This window comes from Lissotriton helveticus, chromosome 1_2, assembly GCF_964261635.1.
Source record: "Lissotriton helveticus chromosome 1_2, aLisHel1.1, whole genome shotgun sequence".
Lineage (NCBI taxonomy): Eukaryota > Metazoa > Chordata > Amphibia > Caudata > Salamandridae > Lissotriton > Lissotriton helveticus.
In genome coordinates, this window is record NC_136058.1 from 45,923,724 (window position 1) to 45,941,528 (window position 17,805).

The following is a 17,805-nucleotide window of genomic DNA, read 5'->3' on the forward strand; positions in this document are numbered from 1 at the left end:
GTGTCCCCGCAATCCGACATTCACATTTTATTTTTTTGTAAATTTTATATTTATTATCGTAGAAAACTTAACACCCCAATTCTTAAAGATTTAAATGTATATAGATGCCGCCTTGCGTTTTTAGAGTTTCAAAAAATGGAAACTGTTTTTATGGTAGCGTCACTCTCCGAATTTCTTAAATTGTTTTTTAACTGTCGTAAAACCCTTTGTATTAATTAATTCTTATGATGTATTTATGTCTTTTAATATGTCTTTTTGCTGTGATTTTAAATAATGGTCACCCTACCCATTGTAAATAGTATTTTACATGCTACTTTCATGGTTATTCTCTGTTTTCTAACCGAATAAAGTACTTTTGAACCTTGAACCTAGAGATACTCAAGGAGAGAGCGCACAGAATGATGGTTACATGGGTTTTTATAGCAAGGATCACAAGCAAGGGATGCCCAGAGCCAAATAGAGCTTTGGGAAGAACACACAAATGAAACAATCAGTAAGAATCAACAGCCTTGGTGCCTTGTGTAACTGTCGCATCCTGAAGCTGCACAACAAGATAGGCTATCTGTGTAAACTTTATCTAAGGCTTTACCATTGTTTAAAAAACCCAGTGCAAATGCCAGCTGTTCTTTTGCACTGAGTCTGCATGTATACACAGCCTACAGTGCCCCAATCTATATTCTTTACCAATGTTTGTGCAGGTGCGGTGTCAAAGAGAGAGCCAGGCTGAAAGCAGGGCAGGGGTGAAAAATGGATGAAGCACAGCTTGATAAAAAAACGAGAGAATCAGATTTTACATTTCAACAAACTTACCTTCCTAGTCCACTTTTTGGTCTTGCAGACTCCACTTCTTGATCCTGGGTATAAGTGGGAGCAGCTACAGCCTTTAGTGTTCACTGCATATGACACAGCAGCAGGAGTAATCCATTCTATGGCTTTCACAGGTCCAGCAGCATTCTCAGGAGGGCACTGGGGCTGCAACATGTATGCCCTGTGCCAGGCAGAGGGTGGGGAAAGCCTCTAGTTACTCACTAATCAATGAGGTAAATGTTTCCAGGGCTGACCCTACCCACGTTTGCAAGACTTTCTATATGTTGTATTGTAAAGTATCCCAGAGTGTCTCTCTTGACCTAAGACCAAATGGCAGAAATTTAGTTAGAGAGGGGCACTATGGGATTGGTTGTAGTAAGACACACATGAACTCGTACCAAAGTGTTATGGTTACCCTGGGAACTTTTCACTATTGTTTAGGAAGGGTCCAGGAGTCACCCCCACTCACTGGCTCCTGACAGGAATAAATGTGGCATTCCTGGGCACCTTTTTCAGAATACTACTGGACCTGTGGGAGACAGAAGATGGACTGCACCTGCTGTTGAGACCTATGAGGAGTCAATGAAGTGGACTTCAAGGTACATTAAGTGACCTCCTGTTAAGCTAGAGGGACACAAAAGTTGCAAGAATCCGACTTTCCTGCAAGACCACAGCTCATCAGTTTCAACCAGACATGTCCTGGGCCTTGTTGGTGGCTTCCATTTGAGTGACTCCTGACCGCCACATGCTGTTCCTGAGGACTTGGATTACTCCTACCTAAACCTAGTAGCATGTAACTTAGGACATTTGTTTTACTATAGTTTACCCTGGAGAACCATTGTGAGACCGGGACAAACCTGCCAGCCAATCCGCTGGGGGTACGTCACTTATAGCCATGAATTTCTCAATTGTTTTACACAGCAGCATATCTGATTCAGCTGGCCAAATGCCACCAACATCCAATGACATTGAACCCACTTTGGATACAGCCTGCAACCTCACTCAGCTGATGAAATCTGACTTCTAGAAAAAAGTGTGAAAGTATTGAGCTTCACTGGGCCTGATGCTGAGCAGCATCTGAACAATGCTTACAGCTTACTGGGCTTTCTGGGCATGATTGATTTCTAGGCTTTTTGTGATGTAGCTTTTCCCAACTTTGTTTAATGCTTTACCAAGACCTCGTCCTTTGCCAACCTAACATTGACAAGCTCATCTTCAGGTCCAGCCTGCAATCATGCCTTGCTGAGGACTTTACCATCTTTCTATATGTAGAGGTAAATTTCAGACCCGGACCACTCCAGCCTGTGTATTTGACCTGCATTCCATTGCGGTCAGCCTCAAACCTCAGCCTTATCCCATTGTAACCTGCTTTCTTGCCACAAGTGATACTTTGTGTATTTTGGTGCTGTTATATTTAAACATTCATTCCTCTGGTTCCTCTAATTGGTTTTCTGTTGTTTTGATGTAATTTTGCTCAACAACATATTCCCTATATTTATAAATTGGAGTGGGACATTTATTGTGCAATGTTTTTTACCTGATAATTGTATTGGTACTTCTGAATGCTTTACACATGGTCTTAAGTTAAGCTTGACTGCTTTGTTCCATAGCTACCAATGGTTGAGATCAGATTGAAATTATTGAAACCTTTTTTCTTCCAACTCCAACTTCTTTTCCTGGACTCTTTTGACTACTTATTTCTTCTACTTGTCCTATTGGCTTTTTGATCAATCTTACTCTCAATCTTCCACCTGGCCAGTAGTCTGCTTTTCTCACGTACTTCTTCTTTGGTTCAGAATTATTTGATTCTGACTTCCAAGTCCTTTTCTTTCTGTTTTCACTTCCACCTTCCATGTCACTTTCTTCAGTTTCGTAGTCTGAAATTTCAATTGACTCAGGAACTTCTCTATTCGGCAATTTCACTCCTTCAGGAACTTCACTTTGTCTTCCATCACTGGTACTCGGTAATTCGTTCTCCTCCTCTTCCTTAATTACCTCTAACTTCCCAGATTTCGGATTTTTGTTCCTTACTTCAGAGTTTGTTCTCTGCCTTTCGATACTCTCCTGGTCTGAAACTTCTTTTGGTTCAGCTTCTTTGTCTTCAATAGAGACAACCGAATCCTCAGTTATCTTTCCTTTTAACAGATTCTCTTCACCTTCAGAATCTATTTCAATTATTTCCAAGTCTTTTCTTGTCAGATTTCCATTCACTGGCACAGTTTCCAGATGTCGACTTTCTTGTCGATCTTCAGAATCTGGAATTACTTCACCTTCTGTTTCGCCTTCTGCTTCAGAATCAGAATCATCTGTGGTATCACTTTCAACGTCAGAACTCTCAGGAGTTGGTATTGGAATAGTATGACTAGGATGAATCCAGCGCTTCAATCCTCTGCACTTTACAGCATTAGTAGTGACCAAGATTATCTGCCTAGGTTTCTGCCATCTAGGAGCTAGACAATTCCTTCTCCGATGTACTTTCGTTCTGACCCAATCGCCAGGTCTCAGATCATGAGTCAAAACTTTTTCATTTGATTGAGCTTCAGTTCCCACCTGATTAGACACAGAAGTTACCATATCAGATAACCTTTTACAGTAATCCAAAATTGCACTGTCATTTATGCTCAACAGTTTACCTACAGGTACAAAAGCTTGCCTCATAACTCTTCCCATTAAAATTTCATGAGGACTCAAACCTGTCTTTTTATCTGGTGTACTTCTTAATGACATCAAAACAAGTGGAAGAGCATCAGTCCACTTAACACCTGTTTCAAGACACATTTTTCCAATTCTGTTTTTGATTGTTCCATTTATTTGTTCTACTACACCTGATGCCTCTGGTCTGTATGCACAGTGTATTTTCTGCTCAATGCTCAAAGCTTCACAAATTAACTTCATCAGTTTGTTATCAAAATGGCTTCCTCCATCACTCTCAATAGTGACTGGAAAACCGTACCTTGGGATGATTTCTCTGAGCAATAGTTTTGCTACTGTAATTGAATCACAATGTCGTGTAGGGAAAGCCTTTACCCATCTTGAGAATAAGCATACAATTACAAGTACATATTTCAAACAGTTGTGTAAGGGCATTTCAATAAAATCCATCTGTAACCTGGTAAAGGGACCACCCTCTCGACCAATTATTCCTGTCCCCACCACTGATTTTCTGTTTGGATTCATTTGTTGGCATGACAAACACCTTTGACAAAAAGATTCAGCAATAGTTCTAAACTTGGTATTGAACCATGTTTCTCTGAAAAGTCTGACCATAGAATCTCTTCCTAGATGTGCAGGACCATGATATAATCTGGCCATGTCAGCAATCAAGCAATTTGGTAAGACTACTCTGCCATCTTTGTAAACCCACACTCCATCTTCTTCACGTGGTCTACAATCTGATCTTAACCATAGGTCTTTTTCTTCATCATCTGCTTCGTTTTGTAAATCTCTAATCTCATTCCATGTTTCTACAACAGTTGTTAGCATTAATGAATTTGAATCAGTTTCTTTACTCCTCTCCCGATTGTATGAATAATTTTTCCTTGCGCAGTACTTTGCTGTTTCGTCTGCGAAGGCATTTCCCTTGGAAATATAATCAGTTCCTCTAGTGTGCGCTGCACACTTGACAATTGCAATTTCTTTTGGCAATTGTATTGCTTCAATTAATCTTCTAATGAAAACTGCATTTTTAATTGGTGATCCTGTTGATGTCATGTATCCTCTCTGTGACCAGAGTTGTCCATAATCATGCACAACTCCGTACCCATACTGACTATCAGTAATGATGGTAACTCTTATATCCTTTGATATTTCCCATGCACGAATTAAAGCAATCAATTCAGCCACTTGTGCTGAACGAACTCCTTCAAGACATGATGCTTCTTCGACATCTACAACTGTACAAACTGAGTATGAAGCTTTCAAGACACCTCCTTCGGATCTTAAGCATGAGCCATCTACAAAGTAGACAAAATCCGATTCAGACAAAGGTCTGTCTTTGATGTCTTTTCTTGGTTTAGTGCAGAATTCCATGACATCTAAACATTCATGTTCTGTTTCAATGTCATCAACAATTTCAGAATCAGGCAGTAATGTAGAAGGATTCAGATTCAAACATCTTGAAATCGAAACATTATCTGCTCCCAGTATGATTTTCTCATACTTTGTCAATCTGCTACTTGTTAAATGTTGAGTCTTACCTCTTGTCAGTAATATTTCAACTGAATGAGGCACAAAAACTTTCACAGGAAATCCCATAATGATTCCTTCACTTTGTTCGAGGCTGATACTTGTAGCTGCAACTGCTTTCAAACAACCTGGTAATGCTTTTGCAATTGGATCAAGAACTGCAGAGAAGTATGCAATAGGTTTCTTTAAATTTCCATGTCTCTGAATTAATACAGATAATGCACATCCTTCTCTCTCACTGCAATACAGTTCAAAATCTTTCTCATAATTTGGCATGCCTAAAGCAGGAGCTTGGCATAAGCTCTTTTTCAGGTTCTCAAAAGATTCCATCTCAGCATCATTGAGAATAATTGGATCTTTTACATCTGACTTTGTCAATCTTTGTAGTGGTTTTGCAATTACTGAAAATCCACTTATCCATTGTCGACAGTAACCTACCATTCCCAGGAACATTCTGACCTGTCTTTGTGTTCTTGGCGGTAACATTGCTTGAATCATTTTTATTCTCTCTATTGTTACTTGTCTTTTTCCTTTTGCAATTCTGTGACCAAGATATTTCACTTCTTGTTTGCAAAACTGTAGTTTTGCTGGGGACACTTTATGTCCTTCTTCTGTAAGGCGATTTAACAGAATTATTGTGTCTGTTATACAATTTTCTCTTGTCTTTGCAGCTATTAACAAATCATCAATATACTGCACCAACGTAGACCTACCTGGTAAGTCTAAATCTTCTAATGATCTTTTTAACAATTCATTAAAGATTGAAGGACTTTCTGTATAGCCCTGAGGGATTCTTGTCCATCCAAGGGTCTTACCTTGGAATCTGAAAGCAAAGATTTCATAACTGTCTGGATGTAAGGGAACAGTAAAGAATGCATTGCAAAGGTCAATGACTGTATACCATTCAGCATCATGTGGAATCTGAAATAGAATTACTGCTGGATTTGGAACCACAGGACAACATGGAACGACAATTTGATTAACCTTTCTCAAATCTTGTACGATCCTAAATGTTCCGTTAGACTTTTTAACTCCCATAATTGGTGAATTACAAGAGCTACTCTTCATTTCCTTTAATACACCTTGCTTGATTAATTTTTCAATTATAGGTGTAATACCTTCAATTGTTTCTGTTTTCATTTTATACTGTGGAGTGTTTGGAAATTCTATTCCCTGTTTCAATGCAATTTTCACAGGATCTACATTTTTCATTAGACCCATCTCATTCCCAGTAAAATCCCATATTTCAGATTTCACTGTTTCTTTTAGCTCTTCAGGTAAATCCTTTTCTTCAAATGCAGGAAACAATTTTGTTTCTTCTGCTTCTATCATCATCATTGTCATCCTATATAAACCATCTTCCTCCATTGTTTGTAACTCAACTCCATCAGGAGAACAATATATTCTGCAATTCATTTTACATAGGATGTCTCTGCCTAATAGATTTACTGGACTACTATTACAAACCACAAATCTGTGTTTGTCTCTGTAATTTCCAATTTCAACTGGTACTGGATCAGTTAAATCTGTTTTAATTTGCTGATTACTTACTCCGACAACTTGGATGGTATCCCCAGAGAGAGGTAGGTTTTCAATTTCCACTGATCTAACAGTAGAACGGGTAGCACCAGTGTCCACTAGAAAAGTGATGTCTACATCATTAACTTTCCCGTTTACATAAGGACCAGACTGGTCAACCTCAAGAGTGGCTCCAACAACACACTCTTCCTCCTCTCTCGGGCACCGTCAGCAATAATCATCAGAATCACTGTCTTGACTTTCTGCTAATAAAAATTGTTGTGAAGCATTTTGCATTTGAACCCTTTGCTGCTTTTGCTGTTTTTGTGGTTTTATTACCTGTTCACTTCCCTGAAATCCCACGTTTGGATTATATTTTTGAACTCCCCCACAATTCGGAAAAGGTGGTTGTGGCAATTGGTCTTGACGATTATTCACCTGTTGTTGTTGCTGTTGTTGTAACTGTCGCTGAATATTAAACTCGTTTAACCCCTGTTGCATCTGTAGCTGTTGCTGCAGGTTAACACCATTCTGCATCTGTGGATTCAATAAGGGATTCTTTAAGTTTTTAGGAGGATGAGGACACTCGTCCCTCCAATGTCCAATTTCGCCACAATTAAAACAAGGTAATCTTTGTTTCAGCTCTTCTATCTTTGGGCTAAATTTCTTTTGGAAATTATTACCTTTAAACTTTCCTTGTATCTGGTTTGTATTTCCAGTTTGAACAAAATTAGTGTTCTTATTACCCATGCTGGCAATCTGTTGCTCAGCCACCTTTACCTGAGCCCACATGGCTTTTTCCTTCAGCTTCTTCTGTCTTACTTCTATTTCATCGCTACAATATTTTGCTTTTCTTAGAATATCATCTACAGATAGTGATTGCCATCCGACAATACTAGTTCTGATCATTTCTCCAATTTCAGGTTTTAATCCATAAACAAATCTATAGATAAAATGACTCATGTCTTTTTCATCTAATTTTTCATAACCACTGTATTGTTTAAAGATTAACAGTAGTCTTTCATAAAAGGAATGAACTGATTCTTTCGTTTCCTGCTCTGTTCTTTCTATTTTAACCCAATCAACTTCTTTGGGTGGAATTTTGTTTTTCATCCAAACAATTACTTTCTCATAAAAATCCATTACAAGTGGATTTGGAGCACCTGTTTCTTTAATTCGCTCAGGCTCTGCTTTTGGCCAACTAATAGATATTTTACATTCTGTCCAAAGATCAGATGGAACTACAATGTCAAAAAATCCATCTAAATCAATCCACAGTACTTTTGACACTTTGATAAATCTATCAACTTGCCTGTACCACTCAACTGGTTTTTCCCTCAATTTTGGAAAGTCATTTGTAAATAACAGAATGTCCTGTCTCGACCACGGGACATGAACATATCCTCCACCTGCAACTTCTCTCATTGGAAATTGTTTTGACAATTTATCCAATCTTTCATCTTCCTTCTTTTTCGTCCATTTTACTCTCCATTTATTCAGTTCTCCTAGCTTTTTGATATATACAATCAAATCTTTAATGTGAACTATTCTTCCCATTGAGTTCAAACTCTCAATGTCACTTTCTGAAAAGTCTAATCTGTAATGCTTTGCAAAATTCTTTTGTTTACTCACATCAATTTCAAGTTCTGCAGCTAGATCCTCTAATTGATCATATTTATTTTTCGTTTTCCACTGAATGCTTTTGCAAATGAATAGTAGCTCATCATCTCGATAGTAATTTAAACTATCTGGGCCAATTGTTCCAATTATTAATTCTTCGATATTCGCTTTTAATTTGGCTACATCAAGTTTTGGTGTGGTTACCCTGACTTCAGGACTCCCTATATCTGATACAGCACCCATTGGTGTTTTTGGAGATAAATCCTCATTAAAGGTTAAATCAGGCATTCTCGATTTAGAAGTGTTTATTTCAGATAAATCTGAATAAAATCTTTCAGCAGTCTTTTGAATTTCTGTATTTAAAGGAATAGTTAATCCAGTTTTGTTTGTTTCTCTTGGTTCAAATACGGGCTGAACAGGACCAATTGTTACTGGAACTGTGACAGCTTCCATGCCTTTTGTCATTCTTTTAATTAATTCTTCTTTAGATTTTAAATATTCATTATAATCAACATCTTCAACATTTCTTGTTTCTCTTGCATAATCTTTTGGAGGTTCCCTTGCTCTTGGAGTCATTGTAAAATGTCTACCTTCATTTCGAGCATTCTCGAATTCTGGTCTTCTAGGAGTTTCATTGATTTCACAATTATTTGGATAAAGTTTAGGAGCTTCACTAATTGGAGGTGCACTCGGTGAAGTTTCAGTAGAAACCACCGGAGTAGACCATGATCTAGGAGGTCTCAAAGGCTGATTAGGCTGATTCTTTCTAGCAGTTGTATATATTTCTTCCATAACTGCATCCTCAGATTCACTTTCCATAGATTTCCCTGTAGGAGTACCCATTACCATCTCATGAATTAAATACAATCCTTCACTCATGTTTCCCTGTCTCCACATTCTCAATCTATCTTCATGAGTTTCTCTTTTCCAAGATGGATTTTTAGAAGGTCTTTTAATTCCACTAGCTTCTCTTTGTAACTGATACATCTCATCTTCCCACTCAACTAAAGCTTCAAATTGAGTTGGTCTCGGTTTTGGAACAAGAGCATTCATTTTCTCTCGTAAGTTTCTTAAAACTCTTACATTAAATGAACCATCATCAGGCCAAGCTAAAACACCGTCGTTTTTAGTATAGCGTTTCCAACTGTCGAACCATAGGACAGTATGATATCCGTATTCACTTTCCATGTACGCTGCAGGTGTTTTATACTTATGAAGTAGTTTACCACCTCGCGTTTCGATTTTCTTGTCAGGTGAAAATAAATTTTTGAATTTCTGAAATAATGTTGTCTTTTTCTCAACATGTTTAAAATGATAACTCATTTTTAAAAGTTACATTTAATTCACAAAATCGTTCGTAAAATATTTCCGGGATGTTCCGTACAACAACCAATCCGTGCGCGAAACACACTAACAAGCCAATGACAGTTGAGCTACGTCACTTTTCTGCTCAACCAATAAATGTAGAGTTTTTCCGAAGGACCAATCAGCTCACAGGCCGTCAGAGACTCAAGAGCCAATCAGAATACAGCTTGTGACGTAGGTCACCCAATCCCAGCGCGGCTCTGTGACGTACACAGCAGCTGCGGTTTCTCGCTTCTCACTCCTGGCGCTTACCCCTCCTTCACAAAATCTTTTCACAGCGCCATTTTAAGGACACTTTTCAGTGTAAATTAATTCTTAACAATGACTATAAGGACAACATCTGTTCGTTTCACTAATTAGGATAGTTTACATACATTCAAGTATCCACACTTCGGAATAGACGGCGCTATTCACACTAAGGATAATATTCAATTGTCAGTAGAGTAACCTTACCCCACCCTTCTAACACGTATAATTATGAACTCGCTTTGCTCTGAACCCACCGCGAAGTGAAAGTTCTAAGAGTTCCACTTGAACATAAAATACAATTCAAACTCGCACTTTCATACGGAAAATTCCCTAATTTCAAACACACATGAAATCCGTACAGGACTCTCACCTGTTTATAGAAATCATGCACCGTTAGCAAAATAACGACGTTATCCGTACAGGGCTCTCACCTGTTTATAGATATGAAACATGTACCCGTACAGGACTCTAACCTGTTTATAGATAATCATGCACCGACGTTAATTTTACCCTTCACTCAAGCTCGGATATAACTAATACTCTCATCACAGTGAGTTTTATGGAAGGCGCTTTGTCCCTATTCTCATGCTGCTTTGATTTCTTAGAAAACCCTCACTATACAAGATTCAGACCTAGCCCTAAAACTGTGCTGCTCGGCGACAACACTATGGTACACGGCGATACCTCTTGTGATACTCGGCGATATCACTACAAACGGAACAGATGGCTTGCGTGACTAATTTCTCGCCACACAATCTATACCGGTATAGCTTACAGATAGGCACTAAAAACAAACTTAACATGTGTTAAAACATCGATCCTATTTCCATACCATAATGTAACCCTTAGCAACTAACATATTACCTTGGTTACCTCTTAGCAACCATCCTCTGCTACCAGAGAATTGATCCAGCGGGCTATAGAAAATATATCATAAACTACGCTACCCAACTTCATAACCTATAAACAAAATTCTAAACTAAATATGGACCCATTTATGAACCTGATATATTTTGGGCCTACTGAATCAGGTGGTCAGAATAAACCTATATACACATTATCTACAAACTATATACATATTTATACATTTGCAGAAAGAATATTGTCATTAGAATAAAACCCAACCATTTAAATGACCACCATAGGCGACGTGATCTAGCTAATAGTAACCTACACTTCTGAATAACCAAGACCAGCTTGTTTGTCAAAAGTAAGATTTTATTTACTAAATTATGGTATATAAGTTGAAAGTTTTATAAATGAATTTTATTAGCATTAAAGCAAGCATGATTGTAATGAAATATGAGAAAAATACAATTTAAGCAAGTGAATCAAATTTAAAGAAAATATATAAAGTTAAGCATTTCTAAAACCTAATTCCCTAACTAAGCTAAATAGATAGAAATTAAAGTAAAGTTGCTTTGAGGATTCTTACGTGCTCCACGCAAAGTCCAGCAGCACATCACCCTCATCGGAAAGTCAGAAAGCAGCAGCCAGCCCAACCCTAAGGGCATGACTTTTTATACCTTTCTACGCTAACTAAACTAGCAAAGGAAAGTTTTCAGAAATCCTCGACGTCCCATTGGCTGAGAGTGACAAGTGACATGTCACCCGTTTCTCAAAAAGTTCCATGAAATCATGTCTCATAAAGACCATTGTCTCTTCCACGTGAAGCCAGAAGCTTCCTGCGTTTGCAACTATGTATTAAGTCATCCTCGCAGCTTCCATAGACTTTCATTACACTTCCGCGGATGCCAAGTTAAGGACTGACAAAATGTTCACTTTCGACCTTGGCCATGTCCGACAGAATGATGTCAGCTCATCAGTTTTTGCTTTGTGAATGCAGCTTCAATAAACGTTTTAATTCAGAATGGGCGTCTCGTGACTTTCTGCAGAATTATATGTCAGCTCTTTTTCTGCGGTTTAAATGACTAGGCCCAAAAGCAGGCAACTTATGTTTTCTAGTATAAAACAAACACAAGAAAAGTATTAATGTAAGAAATAAAGTAGATTCTGTATCCACTCCATGGTTTACTAATTAATTAACCCACCCGATTAATCAAAATGTTACCTAGCCATTGCAAACAAATAAAGCAGCGTTTATATTCACCAGTCTCCGTTTCTTCATGAGACCCATATGCACCTAGAATAGTAGAAATGACATCACACAGACAAGGAAAAGCAAAACAAGCACATGCTTCTTTTAAGTTTGCAGCAGTTAGTAATGACAAAAACGAAAACAATAAATTATTTTATTATTTTGTACGAACAAAAAGATGCAACATTTATGCACGTTTATGAGCACACATGTTAGTCCCCCCACGTGTAAAGTTTAATCTAAGTTGTATTAGCACGACATATCACAAATCATTAATAATTTTATTCATGTTATGGAAATGTGACTTTGCGAGTTTAAACAAAATTTTGTTTTCTATCGAAGTGATATCGAGAAAAGGGAAGAGAATAATAAGGCCAAACCAGAAATACAAGTCTCCTGAGTGGACTTACTTAGTAATTCCACCTGTAATTGACATATATGATAGTAGTGAAGAAGAAAACGAAATCCAAGAAATTAGTGACAATGATTAAAGTACAGAATTATTAAATTGGCAAAAGGCTGAAGAAATCTTGTTAGTTGACACAAGGTCGAAGAAAAACTGTTTAGTTGAAGAAAACTTATGAGTGACATAAGGTCGAAGAAATCTTGTTTAGGGTTATAAAAGAAAAATATATTTTAAAAGGGGGGTGTATATAAATTTTAAAATTTATTTTTATTTTTGAGGCTAAAACTAACCTAAAAATGCCTTATGTTAAGGAGAGCACTTCAAAGTGTTCTGTTTTTAAAAGATGCTGTAAGATGACTCTGGTGTGTCTGCTCATTTTAGTTCTGCTCTGGTTGGTACTAGCTGTGATTATCCCTTTAGAAATGAATAGAGAATTACACAAAGTTAACATAACAAGCAAAGCTCTGGTTAGCCAAACTAAACATAGTGCGTCTGCAAAAGTTATTGATCATCAGCCTAACATTCATCAAGATAAATCAATAGGTGATTTTTCAAGTAATACATTCACAAAGCTATTGAGTGAATATGTAAAGGTAATGGATGCAAAAGACTGCTATGTCTGTGTTAAGTTACCTGCTTCTGTTTCTGAGGGAGTAACATATAATATGCTTCCTCTCACTTATGCTGTAACATGTAGTGTATTAACTAGTTTATTTTATCAAACTGGTCGTTTAGAATATTACTATTCAAATTATGATGAAATTTTTGCTAATGTTAAGATTGACAATGCTTTAAATAAGCATAAGAAAGCAAAACAAATGAGAGAATATTTCCTTGTTACTAACGAACTCACTTAAGAGTATGCTTATAAGAATAATCTAACATGTAAATTAAGTGCTGAAGGAAAGAAATTTTTGAATATGGTTGAAGAGAGAAGAGCAATTTATAAGAGAAATGAATTAGTCAAGCAGACTAAGTCAGCCTTCTGGCAAAAAGAGGATGAGAAATTAAATGGCAAAATGCTTGAAAATATTGCAATTCACATAGACAAACCAGTTAGTGGAAAGCTTTGCATTAGAAGAGATAATACACTTTTTGATAATTATTTTGTAGGTGCAAGTAACTGTGAAGATACTTATCAGATCATGGGAGGTTGGGGATTTAAAGGTGGAAAAGATCCCATCTTTCCTGGGATTTATTTTGTTTGTGGTGACAAAGCCTACTACAACCTTCCAGACCATTGGTATGGAACTTGTTATGTGGGAATTGTTTTTCCTAAAGTGTTTCATGTTGACAGAGATTCAGAAGGATTGTTTAAAATTCATAATTATGTAAATAGAGCTAAAAGAGAAACTTTTACCGAAGTTCTGGGAGATATTTTTCAAGCTGTAATACCTTTTGTTGGTATAACCCTAAATGCAGGGAGAATCAGAAAATTGTCCACTATAGTTGATAGATTATCAACTGACACTGCTGATGGATTTCAATTAGTGAATGTTGAAGTTATTGCAATTAGATCCATGGTAATTCAAGATCGTCTTGCTTTAGACATACTCCTAGCAAAAGAGGGAGGAGTCTGTGGCATTTTACATGTCCAACATTGCTGTACATATATACCTGATGAAAGTAAGAATATTGAAATGTATATTAAGAATATTACACAAATGCATTCAGAGATAATTCCTTTAGAAGAAGAAGATTTTACTGGGAAACTTTCAAAAAGGTTTCAAGCAATTAAAAACTGGTTTCATAATATCGGAAGTTCAATTCTTGGCAAGATTCTGGCACCTTTGATTATAATAGTATTCATTTTTATTTTGACCAAATTAGGTTGTTTGTTACATAAAAGAAAGAAACAGTTGAGAGAAAAGAAAAGAATCTATAAACTCAGAAAAGAAGAAGAAAGGGAGATCGAATTACAGGAGTTACATAGAGAGCGTCATGTTAATTGCAAAGATTATGCTGAAACAGACTTTTAGGTTTACTGATACAAATGAATTTGAATCGATTTCTTAAAAATTTAATTTACCAAAATTTTGAGTGCTGGTGTGGTGATTTGTTAATCACCAGATGAGGGAGTTGATGGAGCGAGATAGAAAACAAAATTTTGTTTAAACTCGCAAAGTCACATTTCCATAACATGAATAAAATTATTAATGATTTGTGATATGTCGTGCTAATACAACTTAGATTAAACTTTACACGTGGGGGGACTAACATGTGTGCTCATAAACGTGCATAAATGTTGCATCTTTTTGTTCGTACAAAATAATAAAATAATTTATTGTTTTCGTTTTTGTCATTACTAACTGCTGCAAACTTAAAAGAAGCATGTGCTTGTTTTGCTTTTCCTTGTCTGTGTGATGTCATTTCTACTATTCTAGGTGCATATGGGTCTCATGAAGAAACGGAGACTGGTGAATATAAACGCTGCTTTATTTGTTTGCAATGGCTAGGTAACATTTTGATTAATCGGGTGGGTTAATTAATTAGTAAACCATGGAGTGGATACAGAATCTACTTTATTTCTTACATTAATACTTTTCTTGTGTTTGTTTTATACTAGAAAACATAAGTTGCCTGCTTTTGGGCCTAGTCATTTAAACCGCAGAAAAAGAGCTGACATATAATTCTGCAGAAAGTCACGAGACGCCCATTCTGAATTAAAACGTTTATTGAAGCTGCATTCACAAAGCAAAAACTGATGAGCTGACATCATTCTGTCGGACATGGCCAAGGTCGAAAGTGAACATTTTGTCAGTCCTTAACTTGGCATCCGCGGAAGTGTAATGAAAGTCTATGGAAGCTGCGAGGATGACTTAATACATAGTTGCAAACGCAGGAAGCTTCTGGCTTCACGTGGAAGAGACAATGGTCTTTATGAGACATGATTTCATGGAACTTTTTGAGAAACGGGTGACATGTCACTTGTCACTCTCAGCCAATGGGACGTCGAGGATTTCTGAAAACTTTCCTTTGCTAGTTTAGTTAGCGTAGAAAGGTATAAAAAGTCATGCCCTTAGGGTTGGGCTGGCTGCTGCTTTCTGACTTTCCGATGAGGGTGATGTGCTGCTGGACTTTGCGTGGAGCACGTAAGAATCCTCAAAGCAACTTTACTTTAATTTCTATCTATTTAGCTTAGTTAGGGAATTAGGTTTTAGAAATGCTTAACTTTATATATTTTCTTTAAATTTGATTCACTTGCTTAAATTGTATTTTTCTCATATTTCATTACAATCATGCTTGCTTTAATGCTAATAAAATTCATTTATAAAACTTTCAACTTATATACCATAATTTAGTAAATAAAATCTTACTTTTGACAAACAAGCTGGTCTTGGTTATTCAGAAGTGTAGGTTACTATTAGCTAGATCACGTCGCCTATGGTGGTCATTTAAATGGTTGGGTTTTATTCTAATGACAATATTCTTTCTGCAAATGTATAAATATGTATATAGTTTGTAGATAATGTGTATATAGGTTTATTCTGACCACCTGATTCAGTAGGCCCAAAATATATCAGGTTCATAAATGGGTCCATATTTAGTTTAGAATTTTGTTTATAGGTTATGAAGTTGGGTAGCGTAGTTTATGATATATTTTCTATAGCCCGCTGGATCAGACCTAACAAGAATAATGACATTATTATGACTTTTGGGACACTACCATCCACCCCAGCTAATAATCCAGTTTCTCACAGGGAACACAGTGCTGCACGTGTAAAAGGCTCTTGGACTGTGGGTGGAGTTGTTAACCTGTGGAATAATAAAAGTGATTGATACATATAGCCATATAGATGAACAAAACGTTGTTAGATAGCCAATAGATCACTCCCTGCAGTTAGGTATATCCACTCTTATGATCTGTAACCTTGTGGACCAGATCACTGCTTCCCTTATGTCAATTCTCCTCTTTCTTGAACACATACTCACCGTTTTCTATTCCTTATTATCATTCTTGCATCTCAAAACTTGTAACCTATGCTATCTGCCATTTGTTATGCTATAAGGATTTGTATCCCATACCATCACCCTGGAGGGTATCACGGTGCTGAAGTGGAGGTGGGTCAAGTATGGCCTAGTGCAGGATAGTGGAGCTGTTCAAAGAGCCAAGTCTTTAGCTTCTTGCATAATTCAAGAATTGAGGAAGCACCTCTGATGTGCAATAGCAGGTCATTCCAGTCATTAGGAGTGATGTATGATAAGGCCCAACCTTTGGCACTAGATCAGCGTATTCATGGAATGTAAGCGATAAAGAGATTGGCCTAGCAGAGGCATCTGTGACTTTGTGGAAAGAGAATCAGGTCAATTTTAGCCATGTTATAGGGCGTTGAAGTTGTGCGTGAGGATGCTGGTTTGTGAATTGGGAGCTTACCTATCACTTTCTTCAGATTTCTGAAAAATTCAACCAAACTAACACATAATGACAATGTCCTGGCTACATTTGAAGCTACTCGAAATACACCAATATACCATATGTGATTGGTCTTAATGTACTGAACTCTTAACGAAAGATCTATTAAAAGTTATCAATCTAAGTGCTTGTCAACTTAGTAATATTTCTTTGAATCCAGTAAATTTACTTTCAATGTTAAACACTAACTGCAGGCACAAGGCACTTCTATGGGCACTTGGATGGCTCCATCCCACTCAAACATCTTCATAGGCAATCTAGAAGACAATGATAATGCTGTATCTAGCTTCAAATTACTAAGATAAATTGTTAACATGATTACAGTATGGAATGCAGCAAGTACAATTAATAAAAAACAAAGCAACAATGTTGTCAATCAGTACCCTCATCTCAGACAGTGTGAGTACGCCTCATTTCCATTCACTCATATCTTATACAAATTACTCTAATAAAACCATTTGATCAGGTTCAAATATGGCATAACAATTGGAGTGATCCACTTGGAAGGATCTCTGCACCCCCACTATTCATGAGAGTTTCAGAGTGGAATTATTGTAATGTGATAGGTGAGGTAATTTAATTGTTATTTGAATATTGGCACACACCACATGCTGTACACTTCATGGAATTATTTTGCAGCACATTCCTAGCTATCTTAGAAGATACTGAGTTAATTGTGCAAATTGCTGGAGTAAGTATGGGTGACAAAGTGTGAAGAAGTTGAATCAAGCGGGCTTTAAGAGATTGGGAAGAAGTGTACTTGTATTGCATACAAATCTATCAGGGAATTATTTTGTGGACTTTCTATTAATGTTTTAAACATATGCAAAAAGTGTATGTGATGCCTTGTGTTATATACCCAACTTTACACTGCATGAAAAACAACTGACTGGCCACAAAACCAAGAATCCAAATAGACCTAAATCAGTGTAATTCTGAAGATGTTTTTTCTCTCTCTGATTGAAGAGGAAATAGTGGCATTAAATAATCCACTTCTAGATGAGGACATTTCCCATATATAGAACAAGGCAATAAAACAAAACATGTTTGAGAATAAAGCTATCCAAGCTACTAAGAAATAGGTGTACCAGGAAAACTGAAAGGTTCTCGCTGATTATTTTTTAAACAAAGGGTACAAGAAAT